The sequence below is a fragment of the Oryctolagus cuniculus genome, chromosome 8, assembly GCF_964237555.1.
Source record: "Oryctolagus cuniculus chromosome 8, mOryCun1.1, whole genome shotgun sequence".
Lineage (NCBI taxonomy): Eukaryota > Metazoa > Chordata > Mammalia > Lagomorpha > Leporidae > Oryctolagus > Oryctolagus cuniculus.
The window spans coordinates 96,848,896-96,859,305 of NC_091439.1; positions in this window are offsets into that span (position 1 = coordinate 96,848,896).

The window sequence follows — 10,410 nt, forward strand, 5'->3', positions numbered from 1 at the left end:
ATTTAGTATATATTAAGTAAAGATTTCATCAGTTGGAACCCACACAGAAACACAAAGTGTAAAATACTGTTTCAGTACTAGTTATAGCATTACTTCACATTGGACAACACATTAAGGACAGATCCCACATGAGAAGTAAGTACACAGTGACTCCTGTTGTTGACTTAACAATTTGACACTCTTGTTTATGGTGTCAGTAATCTCCCTAGGCTCTAGTCATGAGTTGCCAAGGCTATGGAAGCCTTTTGAGTTCGCCGACTTTGATCTTATTCCAACAGGGTCATAGTCAAAGTGGAAGCTCTCTCCTCCCTTCAGAGAAAGGTACCTCCTTCTTTGATGGCCCCATTCTTTCCAGAAGTGGAAAACTTTTACAAAGTAAACTACAAAAGATTGTGGAAAGAAATGAGGAAGATCTGAATAGATGGAAAGACACTGATGTGTATGCACTGGAAAATTAATATTACTGTTTGCTCTTTGCCCTTTTGCAAAATTTAGTTGGGTATTCATGTGTAGATTTATTTCTGGGCTCTTTATTCTGTAAACTGGTGTATGGAAGTAGCCATAATATCCAAGCTGTTACGAAGATTGAACATAAGTCCTATCAAAATAACAAGAAATGTTTTCACATAGTTAATATGTTGATACTAAAAATTTATATAAATATGCAAATGTCACTGGAAAAGCCAAAACAGTCTTGAAAGAGATATCAAAAAGAAAAATACTATCTAATTTCAAAATCAACAATAAATCTGTGGTAATCAAAAACTGTTGTATAGAAATACAGATAAATGTAGATTAATGTAATAGATTTTAGAAACTATCAAATGCCCACATAATTTGGTTCACTGATTTTCAATATGGTTACCAAAATAATCAATGGGAGAAGAATGATCTTTCTAAGAAATGCTGCAAGGATTCCAAGAAGGCAGAACAGGAAGGGAGCTGACTGCTCTAGTCTAGGGAAAGATAGCTAAAAAAGAAAAAAAAGTGGAGAGAGTGCAATCTCAGGGAAGAGTCAGGGAGAAAATGGCAGAAGAAGCTCCACACAAATTAGAGGGACACTGTGGATCTACGTGGAGGGTGTGGATGCACACAACTCAGGACCCCAGCATCTGAGAGCCTCAACAACCAGCTTTGGAGAGTGAGGTGAGACCAGATTGTAGCAGCCCAAGCCACTGGGGATAAAGCTGCCGAAAGAGCCTGGCATGAGTCTGGTTTGTAGTCCTGTAGGGGGCAGTGTACTTGCCAACCTAGAAGAAAAAAATAGGGGCACATTTCTCCCTGACCACACAGCACCAGCATCCTGTAACTAGCCGAGAGAAGGCAAACACCATTTTGGACATACATAACAGCTATATCAGCTTGTCTCAGTGCACCCAGCAATCAGCTGAGAGGAGATGCCTAAGTCTGGCTGGGAGAATTGATAGGGGGTTGTGACAATGAAAGCATTGTGTGTTGGGACTGTGAAAACACTGTGGCTTCATGAAAGGGTGCATGGTGTGGCTGGGTCTTAGAGAAGTCACATTGGGCAGCTCCTCATGCTCACGGCTCCCTGATTCCCTGGTGAGGGTCATTGTTGCAGGATTGTTGCTCACACCTAGGACTGCACAGATCCTTTGTGAGGTTTTTGGGGCAGCATGGATGAATATTGTACCCACTGGGACTAGCACCTGGGCATTGGTCTCCTTGGAGGAAAAGAGGTGACCATGAGACCACAACAACTGAACTGATCAAACCTCACCTCTGATAAAATTTTTCAAAAGGAAGGAAAAAAGAAGAGGATATATAACATGTCTAACTTGGGTGTAACTTTGAACACTCCCCTTAATTGGAACACTGAACATAGCTCGAGGCCATATCCAGCACATACCTCTGGGTATTCAATCAAAGAGCACAGACTCCTCTAAGCCACAGACACATAAAATATCTCCACAAATTCATAAAAACAAATGCAGTAATTCAAGAAATGAGAATAAGGAAGACAACATTCTGCCCCCAAAGGAACACAAAACACTTCAATACTAGAATGTGAAGATGAAGAGACTAAAAATGCTGGAGTGGCCGGCACTGTGGCTCACTTGGTTAGTCCCCCACCTACGGTGCCAGTATCCCATATGGGTGCCAGATTCTGTCCCGGTTGCTCCTCTCCCAGTCCAGCTCTCTGCTGTGGCCCGGGAAGGCAGTGGAGGATGGCCCAATTGATTGAGTCCCTGCACCCGCATGGGAGACCAGGAGGAAGCACCTGGCTCCTGGCTTCAGATTGGTGCAGCGCCAGCCATAGCAGCCATTGGGGGAGTGAACCAAGGAAGGAAGACCTTTCTCTCTGTCTCTCTCTCTCTCTCTCACTGTCTAACTGTATCTGTCAAATAAAAAAAAAATTTTTTTAATTTAAAAAATGCTGGAAACAGTATTCAAAAAACTAATCATAGGATTACTTAGAAGTAATCAGAAGCAAAACCACAAATTGAAAAAATCCATACATGTCATGAATGAAAATTTTTCCCATAAAATTGAGATTGTAAAAGAAATCAAAATGAAATATTAGAAATGAAGGATTCAATTGATCAAATAAAAAATGCAGTGGAAAGCCTCAACAATGGACATGGTGAGGCAGAAGAAAAAAAAATGAATTAGAAGGTAAATCTCTGGAAATTTTAGAGTCAGACCAAAAAAAAAAAAAAGAAGAAGAAGAAGAAGAAATTAGCAAGCTAAAAAATAGTATTGGAGATTTATGGGATACCATCAAACAACCTAACATACAGATCTTAGGAGTTCCTGAAAGGGAGGAGAAAAGAATGGATTAGAAAGCATTTTTAGTCAAATAATTACAGAAAACTTCCCTAATTTGGAGAAAGAAAGGGACGTCCAAGTACAGGAAGCACAAAGATCTCCTAATAGATATGACCAGAAAAGATCTTCACCACAGCACATTTTAGTCAAACTCTCCACAGTAAAACATAAAGAAAAGATTCTAAAATGTACACAGGAGAAATGCCACATTACCTTCAGAGGCTCTCCAATTAGATTCACAGCTGACTTCTCATCAGAAACTCTACAGGCTAGGCAAGAATGAGAGATATATTCTAAGTCTAAAGAGTAAAACAACTATCAACCCAGAACACTGTACCCTGCAAAAACTCTCATTTATGAAAGAAAGTATAAAAAGACCTTCCATAACAAACTGAATTTGAAAAATTATCATCATTCATTCAGCCTTACAGAAGATGCTTAAGGATAAGCTACACACAGAAACTGTCGCTCCCCCTCTTCATGGAGGAGCAACACTAAACCCTGCCTAGGCTTCATATCCGAGTCACGGCACCATTATGTCGCTCCCCCTCTTCGTGGAGGAACGACACAGGACCCTGCGCTGTTCTTTCGTCTGCTCGGCCCTCCCCGGGTTTGCTGCTGGTTCTTCCCGGGTTGGCTACTGTCCCTTCCACCTCCGTGGAAGGGCAGTTCCCCCTGGCCACATTCCCCACTTCCGCAGGGGAGCCGCACACCGCCGACCGGCTTTCTCGGGGGCTGCACAGGTTCCCTTAGATGGTTCCCTTAGATGGTTCCCTTAGATGTTCCCCTTAGATGTTCCCCATAGATGTTCCTGGTGAATGCCACCTCTCTCCTCCTTTATAGTCCTCCTCCGCCAATCCCAACTCGGCTGCCCACACGCCGAGTACGCTGCTCTCCACCAATCAGTAGCAAGTCCTACAGTTTATTGGTTGAACTGGAGGCAGCTGTGCAGAAGCTGTTTACTTCTCTCCCAGCGCCATATTGTGGGAGAGCAGATGCATAGAATAAGTCTTAATTCCAGTAACTTAGTCCAGTCCGGTTTGCTCCCCACAAGAAACATAGAAATATGGTCATCACTATGAAAGAAGGTGAAAGCAGAAAATTTCTCAGTAAAAGTACAAAGGAACTCTAAATGAAAAATATGAATATTTATGAAAAATAGCCAGGTGAAGTCCTTTTTTATAAATAGTCACCTTGAATAGAAATAGCCTCAACTTTCAAACTGATTGAAAAAAAAAAATCTGTTTGCCGCCTACAAGAAACCTATCTCACAAACAAAGATATATAATGACAAAGTGAAAGGATGGAAAAAGATATTCCATGCTAACTGAAACCAAAAAAGAGCTGGTGTAGCCATCCTAATATCAGACAAGATAGTGTTTAACACAAAAACTGTTAAAAGAGACAAAGAAAGGCACTATGTCATGATTAAGGGATCAATTCAAAAGGAAGATATGACTATAATAAACATATATGCACTTAATTACAGGCCAACTGGTTATTTAAAATCAATGTTGATGGATATAAAGAGAGACATAGACTCCCATACAATAGTGATGGGGAACTTCAATGTCCCACTTTCAGCAATGGACATATCAACCAGACAGAAAATCATCAGGAAACAAATGAGTTAATAAACAATATAGAGCAAATGGTCCTAATGAATATTTACAGAAGTTCTCATTCTATAGTTGCAGAATAAACATTCTTCTCAACAGCACATGGAACTTCCTCTAGGATAAACCACATGCTAGACCATAAAGCAAGTCTCAACAAATTCAGAAACACTGAACTCTTACCATGTATCTTCTCTGAGCACAATTGAATGATGCTGGAAATCAACAAATCAGTAATCTCTAGAGCATATGTAAATAGATACAGACTGAGCAACATACTGCTTAATGAATACTGGGCCATAGCAGAAATCAAGAGAAATCAAAAAATGTCTGAAAACAAATGAAGATGACAATAAAACATTTCAAAACTTACAGGATACAGCAAAAGAAATGTTAAGAGGAAAGTTTATAGCAATTGGTGCCTAATCAAGAAATTGGAAAGGCACCAAAAATGAACTATCAATGTATGTCAAGGATCTCAAAAAAACAGCAAACCATATCTAAAAATTGCTAATAGAAAAGAGATCATTAAAGCTAGAGAAGAAATCAACAAAATTGAAATCCCCCCCCCCAAAAAAATACAAAAGATCAGCAAAACAAAGAGTTGGGTTTCTGAAAAAAAAAAAAAATAAAATTAACACACCCTTGGCCCTCCTAACCAAAAAAAAAAAAAAAGTGAAAGATACAAATCAATAAAATTAGAGATGAAAAAGGAACGGTAACAGCAAACACCACAAAAATAAAATAATCATCAAAAATTACTACAAAGAGCTGCATGCCAACAAACTGGGACACCTAGAAGAAATGGATAGATTCCTGGACAGATATAGCATACCTAAATTGAGCCATGAAGACACAGAAAACCTAAACAGACCAATAACCAAGATGGAAATTTAATCATAAATAAAGACCCTCCCAACAAAGAAAAGCCCAGAACCAGATGGCTTCACTGCTGAATTCTACCAAGAACATTCTTGTCAGATATAGAAAAAATTATGCTGAAATTCATATGGAAATACATGAGACTCTGAATAACTAAAGCAATCTTATACCCTTTTTGATACCCTCCAGAAAGGCCCACTACATTATCTGAGTTAATGGGGAAAGCAGAAATCTGACTCATATGAACCTACTGGGATGTGGAATTTCCTGACCCATGCATACCAAATATTGACTTCATTGCAGGGCTCCACTGCAAACCTGACAGACCCCTGCCTAAGGTAAACCTGCTCCAATTGTTTTGACTATTTGCTTTGTTCCTAGAAATGATTCTATGTTCTTCATTCAGAGGCTTTGAGTCATAGAAGCAAAGTATAAGTTTCTGCCAATAGAAATTCTAATTTCTCTGCCATCACAAATATGTGAATTTCACTTTTGCTGCAGAAGAGAGTCAGGTAAATTAAGGTCCTCTTCATTCAAAACCTAAGAAGAATCATGTATTCATGCATAAAGTATTGATAAGTCTGTAAGATAAAGCTGACTCAAGTGCTAAATACACCAAGTAACAATGCAGACAATATTTCATCCCTCACACACTTTATGTAATACTTGGAAGCATAAGCAGATAACAAAAATTTTGTAAAAAGTGTTAAACTTAGGAAAAATCGTGGACATTTTAGGTCTGCTCCAAGAATATGGGAAATATAAAGAGAACTCCCTTGGGGACATAGGTATCTACAGCTCGACACAGAGAGCAAAGAGAAAGTACATACTTAAAGCACAAAAAAGATCATCAATTCTGCCTATAAAAATATTTATTTTTTATTTTTTGAAGGTGAATAAACTATTTCATATAATAGATTTAGGAGTATAGTGATACTTCCCACTTCACCCTCCCTCACACCCATGCTCACATTTTCCCTCCTCCTTCATTATTCTTTCCTATAATCTTTGCAATGATCTATTTTCAGTACACTTCATATTCATAAAATTAACCCTCCACTAAGTAAATAATTAAACAAATAGTAAGAAGAAAAAAAGCACTGTGCCTCAACACTAGAGACAAGGATGGTAAACAATCATTGAATCTCAAAATGTCAATTTTGCTCATATACATTACATTGTTTTGTTCTCTATTACCACATATCAGGGAAAACATATTTGTCTTTTTGGCATTGGTTTATTTCAAAAACTTAATGGTTTCCAGTTGCATCAATGTTGTTGCAAAAGACAAGATTTCATTCTTTTTTAAAGCTGAGTAATATTCCATAGTGTGTGTGTGTGTATATATATATATATATATATATATATACACATATATACACACACCACATTTGCTTTATTCAGTCATTGGTTGATGGGAATCTGGATCGATTTTATATCTTAGTTATGAAAAATTGAGCTGCAGTCAACATGGAGGTACAAATAAATCTTTCATATGCTGAGTTCGTTTCTGTTGAATAAATTCCCAAGAGTAGAATAGTTGTGCCATATGGTAGATCTATTTTCAGATTTCTGAGGAATTTCCATGTCGTATTCCACATTGGATGTAGTTTGCATTTCCATCAACAGTGGATTCTGGAACTTTTTCCCCCACATCCTCACCAACACGTATTTATTGTTGATTTCTATTTGAGAGCCATTCTAACTGGGGTGAGGTGAAACATTGTGGTTGTGATTTGCATTTCCCCTATGCCTAGTGATTCTAAGCACTTTTTCATGTGTCTATTGGCCATTTGAATTTCATCTTTTGAAAAACACCAGTTAAAATCCTTTGCCCATTTCTTAACTGGATTGTTTGCTTTGTTGTTATTGAGTTTCTTGAGTTCTTTTTAGATTCTCAATATGAATCTGTTATCAGTTGCATTGTTTGCAAATATTTTCTCTCATCTGTCAGCTGCCTCTTCCCTTTGCTGAGTATTTTCTTAGCAGTGCAGAAGCTTCTTAGCTTCTGTAATCCCATTTTTCTATTTTGGCTTTGATTGCCTCTCCTTCTGGAGTCTTTTCCAAGAAGTCTTTGCCTATGCCAATGTCTTGCAGAGTTTCCCCCAATGTTCCTCTAGTTATTTGATGGTATCAGGTAGTAGATTGAGGTCTTTGGTCCATTTTGAATTGACTTTTGTATAAGGTGTAAGGTAGGGATCTTGTTTCATACTTCTACCTGTGGGGGTCAAATTTTACCAGAACGATTTTTAAAGAGACTTCCCCTCCCCCAGGGATTGATTTCAGCTCCTTTGTCAAGGATTATTTGGTTATAGATGTATGGATTGATTTTTGGGGTCTCTATTCTGTTCCATTGGTATATATCTCTATCTTTGTACCATTATCAGGCTCATTTGATTCTAATTTCTCTGTAATATGTCTTGAAATCTGGTGTTGTGATGCCTCTAGCTTTGTTTTTGATGTTTAACATTGTTTTAGCTATTGGGAATCTCTTATCTTTCCATATGAATTTTAGAATCTTTTTTTCTAGATACAAGAAGAATATTTTTGGTATTTTGATTGGGATCACATTGCATCTATTAATTGTTTCCAGTAGTAATGAAATTCTGATTATATTAATTCTCCCAATCCACAAACATGGAAGATTTTTCCATGTTTTGTGTCTTCTCTTTCTCTGATGTTTTGTATTTTTTGTCATAGAGATATTTCACCTCACTGGTTAAATTTATTCCAAGGTGCTTATATTTTTGTAGCTATTATGAATGGGAATAATCTTAAAGTTCTTTCTAGCCATGGCATTGTCTGTGTATACAACAGCTATTTTTGTGTGAGTTAATTTTATTTCGTACCGTTTTTCAAAAATCTCTTATAAGTTCCAATAGTCTCTTAGTAAAATCTTTTGATTCCCCTATTTAAAGACTCATGTTATAAGCAAACAGGGATAATTTTACTTCCTCCTTTCAAATATGTACCCTATTCATTGCGTTTCCTTGTCTAATGGCTCTGGCTAAAACTTCCAAAAATATATAATAGCAATTGGACATCCTTGTCTGATTCTGTATCTTAGTAGAAATGCTTTCAGCTTTTCCTCATTAAATATGATGCTGGCTGTGGGTTTGTCATATATTGTCTTCATTGTGGTAAGAAATGTTGCGTCTTTACCCAATTTGTTTAAGATTTTTATCATGAAAGAGTGTTGCATTTTATTAAATACTTTCTCTGCATCTATTGAGATAATTATATGGTTTTTATTCTTCAATTTGTTAATGTGATGTATCACATTCAGTTCTTTGTGTATGTTGAACCATCACTTCATACCAGGGACAAATCTCCTTTGGTCTGGGTGAATGATCTTTCTGAAATGTTAATGGACTCAATTAGCTAGTGTTTTGTTGAAGATACGTACATATATGTTCATCAGAGTTATTGGTCTATACTTCTCTTTCTTTGTTGATTCTTTTTCAGTTTCAATTAAAGTTACGCAGGCCTTGCAGAAAGAGTTTGGAAGACTTCCACCTCAATTCTTTTTGAATAGTTTGAGAAAAATAAGAATTACTTCTTTAAAAATTGGTAATATTAAGCAGTGAAGTCATTTGGTTCTAGATTTTTCATTGTTGGGAGGATCTTCAATACTGACTCAAACTCCATCTAGTTATTCGTCTACCATGTCTTCATGACTCAATTTTGGTAGATTTTATGCGTCCAGAAATCTATCCACTTCTTCTAGATTTTCTAATTTGTTGGCCTATAACTTTGTGTAGTAATTTGTGATGATTCTTTTTATTTATGTGGTATTCATTTTTAACATCTTTTCATCTCTGATTTTATTAATTTGATCTCCTTTTTTGGTTAGTTGGGCTAGTATATCAATTTATTTATATTTCATAAACACAGCTCTTCACAATTTTTTGTATTTCTTCAATTTTGTTTCTGTCTTCTCTAATTTTTTTAAAGATTTACTTATTTATTTGAAAGTCAGAGTTACACAGAGAGAGGAGAGGCAGAGAGAGACAGAAAAAGAGAGAGAGAGAGAGAGGTCTTCTATCCAATGGTTCACTCCCCAGTTGGCCACAAGGCCAGAGCAGTGTGATCCAAAGCCAAGAGCCAGGAGCTTCTTCCAGGTCTCCCACGTGGGTGCAGGGGCCCAAGGACTTGGGGGCCATCTTCTAGTGCTTTCTCAGGCCACAGCAGAGAGCTGGGTTGGAAGTGGAGCAGCCGGGTCTCAAACTGGCAACCATATGGGATGCTGGAGCTTCAGACCAGGGCGTTAACCCACTGTGCCACAGCACAGGCTCCTGTCTTCTCTAATTTTAATTATTTCTTTTCCTCCTACTAATTTTAGGTTTTGGTTTGTTGTTATTTTTCTAGGTCTTGAGATGCAGTTAGTCATTTTATTTCAATGCCTGTTCCATTTCTTGATCCAAGCACTAATTGCTATAAACATTTCTCTTAATGCTGCTTTTGCTATATCCCAAAAATTTTGATATTTCATACCGTCATCTTCATTAGTTTATATGAATTTTTTATTTCCCTTTTGACTTCCTCTATGACCTATGATTCACTGATCATTCAGAAGCATGCTGTTGAGTCTCCAATGTGTTGGCATATTTTCTAGAGTTTCTTTTTTTCTTAAGATTATTTATTTATTTGAAGGCAAACTTACAGAGAGGCAGAGGCTGAGACAGAGAGAAGTCTTCCATCTGCTGGTTGACTCCCTAAATGGCCACAATGGGAAGGGCTGGGCCAGACCAAAGCCAGGAGCTTCTTCTGGGTCTCCTGTGTGGGTGCAGGGGCCCAAAGACTAGGGCCATCTTCTACTGATTTCCCAGGCCATAGAAGTGAGCTGAAACTGTAAGTGGAGCAGTCAAAACTCAAATCAACACCCATATGGGATGCTGGCACTGCAGGTGTCAGCTTTACCTGCTAAGCCACAGTGCCGGCCTCTAAAGTTTCTTAATAAGTTAATTTTCTAGCTTATCCATTGTGGTTAGAGAAGATATATGGTATGATTTCAGTTGTTCTGAATTTTTTAAAACTTTTTTTATGGTCTAGAAGATGGTATATCTTAAGGATAGATGTTATTCTGCAGATGTGGGATGAAATGTTCTGTAGATAACAGTTA